A 12806-nucleotide genomic window follows, 5' to 3' on the forward strand; every position below is an offset into this window, starting at 1 on the left:
GACACCTGTGGGATAGGCCTTTCGTCCACACAAAATTGGCGTTTTCAGTCACTGAAACCACAACTTTCTGAAACCAGGTCCCAAACTGGATACATTTGAAAATGCCAGTTTCGCATCTTCATATGTACGACCAGGGTGCGATTTGTCAAAAAAATGTGTGTGTGTGTGTGTGTGTGTGTTTTTGGGCGTTTTTTTGTTGGGGTGGGGGGGGCAGTTATATACAGTACGTGGGGGTGCAGTTCATAACTAATGCAGCTAATGCTGGCATGTCATCACATGACATACTTTCAACGTCTAACTCCTGGGTTCTGGGCTCCCTTCCCCTCCGTCTAATCAAGAATCAGGACCTCACCACCCCTTCATGTGTACGCGTAAAACGGAGGGGTAGAGGTAAAGGGGAGGGCCAAGGGGTGAATTGGGATTGGGTCTAAATCAATGAATATATATTTTTAATTATTTTCCAGGAGTCATTCAGGTCTTGTTTGCTTTTTGTGAAATGTCTAATAAGTGTTGTGGTACACCTTTAGACTTTTCTCAGTTAATTGCATCTCAAGTGGAATAGAAGCTTTGATAACCGCCATGTCAAGTTTTGACTGACGTCTTATTTTCCTGCTGAGTTCAGTGCTTCTGTTTGTTAAAAGAAATGCAGTTTGTCCTTAAAGACAGCTCCAGTTTAGTCGTGTTTAATGGCTTATACGTCCAAGACTGTAAAATGACTCTCTTATGCAATGCTTGATCAAGTTTACCATTTTACTGAGTCAGTAAACTGGCTTTTAGCATTAGCTCACCCATGATCCCTCAGGTTCCTGTAGTTCTGGCCCTTTGGTCCAAATATGGTCACTTCTAACCTCCCCATAAAGTCAACATAGTGACAGCTGAAATGCAAACTAATGGGTTTAAAACAGCAGTTCGGACACCGATAGGTGACATCACATTTCCTCCATTCACAGTCTATAATTGAAATGCATGATTTTTTTCTACATTTAGACTCAACTTCTAGAGCATTCAGAGACTTTTGGAGAAACTGCTGACCCTCTTTTAGTTTGTAAAATCCAGGTCTACATTGTAATGTGGACCAACAAAATGGGTCATTCAGAAACGATGACGCAGACACCCACATTTATTTTTCAACGTGTGTGTTTATACCCTGATGTGTCGGGCCATGATTTGTTACATTTATAAGTAGCTACATCGCGACATTTGCACATATAAGGTCAAGACTTCCGACAAACATTTCTCAGAGTACGCCACAATTGTTTATCAGCAGCGGCGGCTGTAGTCCAAACTGAAAATATGTCCAAACTTTGAAACAACACCTCACCAAACAACCAGGTGGTATTTTAGCATATATATTAAACTAGCGCGTCGACCCGTGAGGATCTACAGGTTCTAGATGTGGTAGTTTGTATGCTGCTGTGTATTCATGCATGCTGTACCACATTTGTCCAGCAGTCACCGCCAAAGCATTCTGGATATAGCAACGTGATTGTAAGGCTATTGTATTCCAAAATTACTAATATCTCCAGAAATAATGGTCCTATCAACTTGCCATTTTCGCTAGTCTGTTCGTTGACCAAAAATACATAAGTTTGTCAAACTGCAGCAGTCAACTCTTTCCGGATTTTCTGTGAATCCCCAGACACACATACATGCACACAGAGGAAACTTGGCTTTTATAATATAGATTACAGGTAATTGTGTTCTTGTTGTGTATTCCAGTAGCTGTTGTGCAGATAAATTCTGCATTTCACTGCAATACTAAATTTGTAATTTTAATCAAGACTGTTTTTAGCTTTTGTTTTAGCTGTCTCTTATTCTTGTTTAAACTTTTTTCTTTATTTCAATCTTTTTTGCACTTTCTGTTTGTTTAATGTTTTATTCTGCTCTTGTCCTAGTATTAGTCTATGATTTTAATGTCATTTTATGTGTTTCTAGGCCTTTGTAAAGCACTTTGAATTGCCTTGTGCATGAATGGTGCTATACAAATAAATGTGCCTTACCACACTACTGAAGACAACCCCTGGTCAGATCATACAGTCACGGAAAAAATTATTAGACCATCAAAAGTCATCAAAAACAATGGTTATGCAATCAAGTACTAACTCCTGTGTGTATCATGTGACTAATGCCGTGTTTCCACTACATGGAACCGGCTCGGCTTGACTCGACTCGGGTACCAGGTCCTGTTCCTGGAGACTGTTTCCATTACAGGATACTACCGACTTTACAGTACCTGGACGTCATAGCAATGCGGTGCATTACTTCCATGTCGTCTGCTCAGAGAGTTGCTGATAAACTCATTCGTTGCATGTTGTCTTGTCAAGCTCATGCTGAATTTTTACGTCTGAACCTCCTCGATCGACCATGGTGTCATTTTTGGGGCTGTCATCATGTGGATTAACCTACCGCTATATTTACAGTCAACTTCCGCTTCTGTTTTTGTGAAACGGTGGGTCACAGAGACAACTGTCTGACCAATCAGTGGTCTGCAGTGTTTACATGTCACGTTTTAGTATCTGCTCCCCAAACTTGGAACCTCGGCGGAGGTGATACCAAAAAACTAGTACCAGGTACCAGATTCTAGGTCCTTTTTCATAATGGAAACACAAAAAGGCCAAGTTGAGTTGAGTGGAGCTGGTACCACATAGTGGAAACAGAAAACAGACAGAAAAGAAAACATGGAATGCCTAAAAGCACTGTTTTTGGTTGTACAATGCCATAGATATTGATGTAAGAACTTTTGTTTTTAATCAAGAAAGCCATGGAAAATGGATAGATATCAGCTCTGAAATTAAATTCTTATGAGCTATTTTGTTGTTATCATTATATTTGTCCAAACAAATGTACCTTTAGTTGTACCAGGCATTAAAATGAACAAGAAATTGAAGAAAACAAGGGTGGTCTAATCATTTTTTCCTTGACTGTATACATTTCTGGACTGTAGGAATGTTGACAGACTATCTCTTAAACGTTGCCTAAACACTGATATGGAAAAGATTGTTTTCACTTTTAACACTGTAGTGTGGATGTTAATTTAGAATTAAAATTAACAGACTTCTATTTGTCTGATGATGTGGAACTATTTATACCGCTCCATACAAGATGCTTTTTAATCAATGTCTATTGAGCTGATTTCCCATTATGATTGAATAGCATTCACTCTTCTTGCCCAACTTTTGCCACACAAGAGCATCAATTTACACACACAATCTTGATGGAACACAGAATGCAGTGCACGGCAGCCTGCTAGAATATAAATTTCGTACGCCTAACTTTGCATCCATTAAACATCCTGAACTGGTTTCGGTCCTCCTACAGGAATACAGCAACTCTGAATAAGACAGATTGTGCTCTCACCAGAACAATCCCAAGGAATTTAGATGTCGGAAAAGTGTTGACATACTATTAATAAAAATAAGACTTCTCATTTTAATTAGTGACAGTAATGTGTCTTTACTTCTTACTTACTTCAAGAAAAACGAAAAAAAAAAGCTCAATTAAAACAGGTGCTACCATCATATCTCTGTCCTTTCAAATTATACCAGGTGTCATATTTGTCATATTTACAAGAAAACTGTCATAATAACAAGTTAGATATTGCATTTTTACTGTTCATATTTTACAACAGTGTGCTTTATTTAAATGCTTTGAAATTAACAACTGCAAAACACCTAGTAGGAGACAGTACTGGACCTTATTACCCAGGTATTACCCATTATGAAAACAAGAAGATAAAGAGAAGGAGACAGACAAGGAGAAGGAGATGAAGGAGGAGGAGAGGAAGAAGAAGAGGAAGATAAAGAAGAGGGCGAAGAAATTAGATAGCAGTAGTAGTCTATGCATAAGCATTGTGTGGCATAAACGATGCCACAGTAAATGTGTCCTGTAATCAGAGCTAAATGTATTCCACGTTTTTTTGTTTTGATTTTCAGGTGATTGTACAACTCCACACCATGTAAACTCTGAATAACAATAGAATGCAATGATTTGTACATCCCATGGATGGATGGATGGTCGGACAGACGGATGGATGGATGCAGAATTGGGTTGGGACACGTCCCTACCAATGTCCAGCCACTACTGTGTACACCCTCTCAATCCAACTGCTGTCTGTAGTGTTTAGTCAATGATTCTGGCACACAAAGGGTTAACAGTCGGTCTCTGCTAGAAGTCCCACCTCTAACCTAAATATCGCTCTCTGATTGGCTCTTTGGTTTTGCTAACGTACATGCAATTGGTCGTCCCCGCTGTCACTCCATCTGCTTGTAAAAGGAACCTGCTAATTGGACAGTTGTATCGCTAGCGCAAGTTTTCAATATGTTTGGCATTTGTTCTGTCTGGGTCACATCAGCTAGATGGATTTGAATATCAGTGGTGTCATTTACATGTACATTTGTACATGTGTCTGTTCGCCTGCATGCATGTCTGCTCGGTAATTAGGATGTAAAGGATGTCAAAGAAAAGAAAACTGGTCAGAAGACACTTCTTCAGGAGTCAAAGTGTAAGTTACTTCAAGGGTATAGAACTGTAGAGCTGCAGATACTGAATAAAAGACATTATTTAATGTCAAAAAGAAACATTTTTTTACAGTTATTTTTTGCTTATTACCTCCGCCAGGAGGTATTGCGATTCCTTGGCTTTGTGTGTTTGCATGTTTGTTTGTTTGTTTGTTAGCAAGATAACTCAAAAAGTTATGGACGGATTTTCATGGAATTTTCAGGAAATGTTGATAATGGCACAAGGAAGAAATGATTAAATTTTGGTGGTGATCGGGGGGTGGATCTGTCTTAGTGGAGGTCTGCGCTCTCCGAGTGCTTTTCTTGTTATTTTCATGTATTTCTATAGAAGAGAGCAACTGTATAAAAAACATAAACAAGAAAAGCACTCGGAGAGCACAGACCTCCGCCAAGACGGATCTGCCCCCCCCGATCACCACCAAAATTTAATCATTTCTTCCTTGCGCCAGTATCAGCATTTCCTGAAAATTTCATGAAAATGTGTCCATAAGTTTTTTAGTTATCTTGCTAAAAAATAAACAAACACGCATGCATGCAACACACAAAGCAAAGCGGTCACAGTACCTCCTGGCAGAGGTAATAAAATTTGTGGGGAAAATACAATAAAACCTCAGATTCTAGTTGTGATTCTAGACGTGATTTTTTTTTATAAATTACATGTAATAATTGAAAGTAAAAGCCTTTTTTGCTCAGGCAAAAACTGTACCATCAAACTCTATGATCATTGTATTCATAATCTGTTCATATGTCATGCATCAACATATTTATGTCAGGATGACAGAGGCAGAGAGGAGGAGGAGAGAGAGGAGGAGGAGGAGGAGGAGGAGGAGGCTGTAAATTCACAGGTGAGGTTAAATAATAATGGATATATTAGTCATGAGAATAACATTGCAGAATGCATTCAATTCTTGTATTGTCTTTAGATATTCAGATATGCATTATAAACAAACAGAATTTTGTCTCTGACTGTGATTGTTTACTTGTTTGATCAGCTCTGCATAACGTGAAATTATGATTTCAAATGCAAAAAAACCCATCAGCTTTCAGGGGTGCTGCCTTGGAGCACTTTTGTGTCCCCACTAATGTCAAAATCAAACCTACTCCCTTGGACGGATGGAAATCCCATTAGCTCATTGAATTCACAATATGAGTAAAACACAACAAGGAAAAATAAAGTCATATTGAACGGCAGCAGTGTAATGACATAATTCTGAATCATATTCTATTTCTTCCAGTAGTTCCTCCGTCTTAAATCCACTAAATCCTTACACACTGAATCTTTAAACTAACACTTTCTGCCTTCAGTCATTGAACACGAGTATTTTACCAATATCTAACTGCACAGATATTCTTCAGCACAGTACAGCTCAAGGAAAAAGGGGAAAAAAGGACTTGCTTTTGACTGAATGGAAACTTTAAAGTACATGATATAATTAAAACTCTTTACATTCTAAAAGTTAATGTATATTTACTTTTTTGGATTCTCGACCACAGTTTGCAGGTGATGCAAGAAGATGCATTTGCTGGGACTGTCACCAAAATGCAAAGGTCACAAACAGAAAACTTAGAGGAAGATGAAGTTGAAGAGAAACAGATTTATCTAATAGAATGAAAAACGCATCTGACAAAGGATGTAAACCTTGCATACATCTGTAATCAGTGTTACATCACAAACCTTTTTATGTATGTATTAAAAAAAAGTTGGCTCCACATCCCTGTCCAAAAGGTGCCTACAGGCTTGTTTACCAACTACAAGGCCTTCTGGGTATTTAACATCTTTAGCTGTGTTCAGAGCTCATCATAATAGTCACTTTTCCATTGATGCTCAAATTGCGCAAATATAACTCACATAAAAATTTACCGAATGGAAAAATGACAATTTCACCAAAAGTCCAACATTTCGATTAAAAGTTTTTGCGCTGGCAAGAGGTGGTTTTTCAAGCATAGCTCAAACGGTATATCATGCCAAACTGCAAGGGAAAGACTTTTTTCGCAACTAAAGTCAGGTGAATTAAAAAAACAGATGTTGACGTATGTTACAACAAGCGAAGAAGACGAAGAAATATGTCGTGGTATGTGTGGACACACCAGGAAACCCAATCATTTTTGAATTTAGGACAAGATAAAGGGGTAAATATAATAATAATGAAAATATCTGCAAATCAACACCATATTTATGTTCATTGCAATGTTTATGGAATGACTTCTCGTGTCATCTTGTGATAATAAATAAATCATCGCATTTGTTATTTAATGGAAAAACCGACATTATGCACTTCTGTTTTTTCAACATTTAGCAAATATCAGTAAAGTTTTGTGCAGATGTCCAGTGGAAAAGAGACTAATGAGACCAGATCAGAGAGACGGGCTTTCAAAGATCTTCACACCAACGCTGATCTATGCATCACATCAGTGGAATAAACTACGGCACAGTTTGAACAGGAAAAGAGTCATTCGACCAAAAGCATTTAGAACCACTGACTTTTATTTTCAGTAACATTAAAGCTTTAACTAATAGTACTATTTCGGTGTGTGTGACTGCTGTTATTTTAAAATGTATGGAATTAAAAGTTACACTCAGTGTCTCAGTGGGGGGGTGGGTAGGTGTGTGTGTGTGGAGGGTACGTGCAGTTCACACATGGCTGTGTGAGAATTGTTCGGTAACCGTGTGATCTCAGGATTCGGTAACGTTCCCTGGCCCCCTAGATCGCCACATTTGTCCGTTTGTGATTTTTTCTTGTGGGGCTATCTCAAGAGTAAAGTGTACACGACTGGACCAAGAACTCTGGATGAGTTAAAACAGAGAATTCAGGATGAAATTCACAATATCCCAGCTGAGATGCTGCAGCAGTCAATGAGGAATCTCAACAGCAGATTTCAAGAATGCATTCGTACAAGAGGACGCCATCTACAGGAAGTAATTTTAAAAAAATGAAAATTCTATCATTGTTTCTTAAATGACATATTTTAAGGTTTCAGTTACTATGAATAAAATATTTTCTTCCATCACTCTTGGTTTTATTGGATTGTTAAAAAGTTCCCATTTTTTTGTGTCACCCTGTGTGTATATATATATATATATATATTATATATATAATATATATATACACCTGAGACCCAGGAAAGTAAATGTCTTGGCTTTTTTTATATTAAATAATTGTCTTGATTGGAAAAAGGCATAATGCAACAGTTTTTCAGGTACAATTTAATAAATAAATTAATTTATTTATTTTATGAAATGTCCTTTGCGGTGGACAGGATTTTTTTTTAAGTAAAGCTATGAAACTCTTGTCCCCTACAGTGGACAAAAATGTATTGTTGGGTTTATGTTTCACCAAAATCTTGTATTGATGATGGGGTTGGACCACTGTATAAGGACTCAATCACATCCCAACCCCCCCAATAAGATCATTTGATTCAGGTATTAACTACTTACATATATATATATATTACTTCATTAAGAATCATTTACACTGGAAGAGTAGTGTATTTTTACACATTCATTTATATGAACATAGCTTTATGTGGGGCATTAATTTCCCCTTCCATGCATGACTTTTCATTTAAATACCCTGAGCTCTACATGTATATTCATATTAGATGTATGTGAATAGTGAACTACAGTAGTGTAAACGTCGGTAATGTACCATAAATGCTAGTTATCACCCATCATTAAACAAAAGAAGAAGATGATGATGACCATAATGCATTGTGGGACATGGGATACCATGCGGACCGCTCCAGCAGCATACTGTGAAATTTCAGCTGAGTAGTGGACTGCAGATTTTACAGTTTGTCACATATTACATCCAGCTTTGGAAATGATAATCAGACCAACGTGACAGAAAAAAAGAACAATTATAATATGCTGCATTTAAGTGACAGGTTACATAAATTAAGATGATGAAAACAATCTAGAAACAATTGATATTTAATAATGACTTAGTCATTAAAAATGACCTCAGAAGCGACTACTTCTGATCAGAACCAGAGCTGAATATTTTCTTTAGGACTGAACTGTAAATGTATACTGTACGTGACTTTACAATGAACTGCGGCTGGGTTTTGATGACTGCATCTGAAACTACGTAGGTTCAGACAGTAGGTCTTAATGCACAATTTAGATTTTTTTGTGTGCTCGTTCATATTACAATTTAAATGCAACTTCTATCAGTTTTGAGTATGAACTGAATGCGACCCTGAAGTGACCCGCATGTGCAAATGAGGTCCTGATGTAACACGTGACCACACAGAGATGCAGTGTGTTTACGGAAGGAAGTATGTTTTTAAGAATCCACTCAGAACTTGGTAAAACAGCTTTTTCCTATTGCTGGACCTCAGTAGCGGAACAGTTTGCAAAACCCACTTCAGCTTCAGCATGTCATTAGCTTGGGTGCATTCAAATCTGTTCTGTCAAACTGTCGAACAGATGCATGTAACTGCTATCCTTAAACTGGTTTTCAGCTTTTTATGTTTTTAGCCATTTTATGCAGTTTTAATTGTATGTAAGTGTTATCCTCCGTTAGTTCATTTGTATTGTACTGATGTGCTTCTTGGTCACGTCTCCCTCAAAAAAGAGATTTCATCTCAAGGGACTTCCTGGTTAAAGGTGCTGGAGACTTTCGAGACCAATTTTTCATCAAATCTGTCAAACCTCAGTCATACCCTCAGTATCATGAATCTGTAAGTCTTTCTGTGATTACTCACCTGAATCTCTTGCATTATGGTGAACAATTTCGAAGTGCCATCCACCATAAACAAACCATGTGTTTACAAACAGAGGGGACGTCACTCGGGCATCTTCGGAATTTTGTCGCGACGTGCATTGTGGGAAACGGAGGTTCGTGCAGCCACCTGACAGCGGCAGCGTGACCATATGGTATTATATGGATGAAACAAACACACGGAAACGGCTGGAGGAATATGCAGAGAAGGAAGGGAGTTCCTGCTGTTTCCGATCGTGTCTGTTCCAGCTGCTGCTGTCAGGCAGCTGCGCGAGCCTTCGCTTCCCACAATGCACGTCGCGAAAAATTCCGAAGACGCCTGAGTTACCTCCCGGCTCTATTTGTAAACATATGGTTTGTTTATGGTGGATGACACTTCGAAATTGTTCACCGTAATGCAAGAGACTCAGGTGAGTAATGACAGACAGACTTACAGATTCGTGATCCTTAGGCTATGACTGAGGTTTGACAGATTTGATGAAAAATAGGTCACGAAAGTCTCCAGCACCTTTAAATAGCGGTTATATAAAATGAAATTTCCCGCCACTTCTCCTCCTGGGAGGCAAAATTGTGATGTTTGTCACATTTCAATGGTCGGATAAATGCGACCTGGCTGTATAGACTGAAGTCGCATTGAAAAATATCAAATACTTATCAGATTTAGGACCACATATGAAATTGCCTGGGTCAGATTTGAAAAAATTGGATTTGTGCTGTTCAAACTGTCTTTAACAGATCAGATGCAGGTCACATATGGGCAAAAAATCAGATTTGGGCATCATTTGCCTGCAGTCTGAATTTGGCCAAAGTTTCTCATATCGTGTAGACCCATGGGGATTGAGCACAGGGAAATAAATATGAAAAAAAACCTTATTAAATCATATGTGAAAATGTTACCTTTTACCTTTACCTGTTTCTGCTTCCACTGCTTTCTTTATTCTCTGGGTAGTCTCACCTAACCAGACCCCTCCTCCACAGTTTGTTGTCTCTGTGCCAGAGCAAGAGATAAGTCTGGCACCCTCTGTTGTTCTGGACCACAGGGAAAAGTTCTCCTGATTGTTTGGCCAGCTCTTCAAACAAATAACACTTGTCTTTGCCAATGTTGATTGCCGGATGCGGCAACAGCACTTTTGCAAAATAGTGTTGGGAGAGAAGGTGTTTTGGTGGAATATGGGCACATGAGGGAGCACACTGTGGTTTTGAACTGTGATGTGATACATGTGTGCATCCTCTGAAAGCTTACATGCTCCAGGCTTGGGGGGTCAGACTCATTTTAGTTCAGGGGCCACATACAGCCCAATATGATCTAAAGTGGGCTGAACCAGTAAAATAACAGCATAATCATCGAGCAATAAAAATTAAATTTTTTTCTCTTTGTTTCACTGCAAAAAAAAAAATTGTGAGTGCAAATTTAACGATATTAGCCTCAGCTTCCCATTTACACATGTGCATTACAACTTACAGATCAAATGGATCTACAGAGGCACAAAACATTTTGTAATAGGCATAATATTGTTCAAATTCTTAAGGAATTTCAGGTTGTTCATGGTAGTTTAGATTATTCACATTATTTGTCAAATGATAATGTCTAATTGTAAATATTTTCAACTGTGTAATTTTATTTTTTCCACACTAAAAAAAAATCATTAGCAAATGGCACCAGGCACAACAAACCCCGCCCCTCGCATGTATTATACCTTATTTTGGCTTTGATCCAGCTGATGTCAGCATGTCTATACAGGTGCTGATGTCAGTATATCAATTGCCTCTACAGGGTGTCCCATAAGTCTCCATACATAGGAGACATAATACATTCCATACATATGTGGTTCTAACATGTATTTCTTTTATTTCTTCTTTATAGTTCTTCAGCAGTGGAAGACATGCATTGAAATGTGTTCCCGACAAAATGGCAGTCATATAGAGCATATTATAAAATAAAAATGGTTTATGTCAAGAAACGTTTATTTTTCCTATGTATGGAGACTTATGGGACACCCTGTATATACAGGGGGGAAGCAAAATTTACAATATTTTGAGGCAGGGATTGAAAGACAGTGTATGACCAATTAGTTTATTGAAAGTCATGAGAATGTATTTGCCACAAGAAAATTTACATCATAGAAAATGTTTTTATTCTATGTGTCCTCCTTCTTTCTCAATAACTGCCTTCACACGCTTCCTGAAACTTGCGCAAGTGTTCCTCAAATATTCAGGTGACAACTCTCCCATTCTTCTTTAATAGTATCTTCCAGACTTTCTGGTAATAGTTTTGCTCATAGTCATCTCTTCTTTCCATTATAAACAGTCTTATGGACACTCCAACTATTTTTGAAATCTCCTTTGGTGTGACGAGTGCATTCAGCAAATCACACACTCTTTGACGTTTGCTTTCCTGATTACTCATATGGGCAAAAGTTTCTGAAAAGGTATGGATAATAGTGTTAGGTATGATTATGACATCAATATATGTTTGGTTTCAAAACAATTGACGTAGTGCCTGCTGAGAAAAAACAACTAAATGTTCATTGTAAATTTTGATTCCCCACCCTGTATGTGCAAGGTTTGAAGTAAATTGAATCATAATTGATGTTTTTATAGACATTTGAAATTTTGTCCATTATAAGGAAATGAGAGAAGAAAAAAAAGATTTTTTAAAAATTCTAAACAAATTTGGACTTTGACCTAATTTTCTCGAACTGTAACCACATCTACTGTATTCTGGGTCACTGGCAATGTATAAACACAATTTGGTATGAATTCAACCAATAGTTTTGCTGCTACAGTAATATGAAATTTCACCCATTATAAGTAAATGGGGAAAAAAAGATATTAAAGATTGAAAAAAAAATTTAAACTCTGACCTACTTTTCCCAAAATGTAATGACCTCTATTCTGGGTCACTGGCAATTTATAAACCCAATTTGGTATGAATTCAACCAATAGTTTTGCTGCTAGAGCGTTAACAAACAAACAAACAGAACCAAAAACAATACCCCTTGCGTCACCTTCAAGGGAGGGGGTAATTATTTTTTTACTTCAGATCATATTGGGCTGTATGTGACCCATGAACTAAAATGAGTTTGACACCCTTGATTGTTAATGTCTTCAGTGCAATTTTCCCATTTCACAAATCCATCCCATGGGTCGGAGGAACACTTTGGCTGTATACATTATAAATGTATGCTAGCTCTGTTTTCTTAAAGTCTAAGTATCTGTTAATTACTGTCTTGAATCTCAGGAATGATTCCTTTTGTCTGTTCCTAAGGTCTGAACTCAAAATGGCCTTTAAATCTAATTGGAATCAGTTACAAAATGACATGAAAGGTTAGGACATCGCCTCTATTAACAGGGTTTTAAAGCCAAGGAGGCAGAAAAATCAACATTAATTTAACAGTTTAACACTAAGAATGTCTGTGTATATGATTGTTTTGGATCCTGGTTAAATATAGAAATAAATAATTGAAAAAAAAAAAAAAAATTAAAATGCCACATAAGAATAAGTGTGTCTGTGTCAAAACTTGTCATTTTCAGGGTGTCGTTACAGCTTGGAGGCTGTTGTTTT

The sequence above is a fragment of the Sphaeramia orbicularis genome, chromosome 17 (assembly GCF_902148855.1).
Source record: "Sphaeramia orbicularis chromosome 17, fSphaOr1.1, whole genome shotgun sequence".
Taxonomy (NCBI): Eukaryota; Metazoa; Chordata; class Actinopteri; order Kurtiformes; family Apogonidae; genus Sphaeramia; species Sphaeramia orbicularis.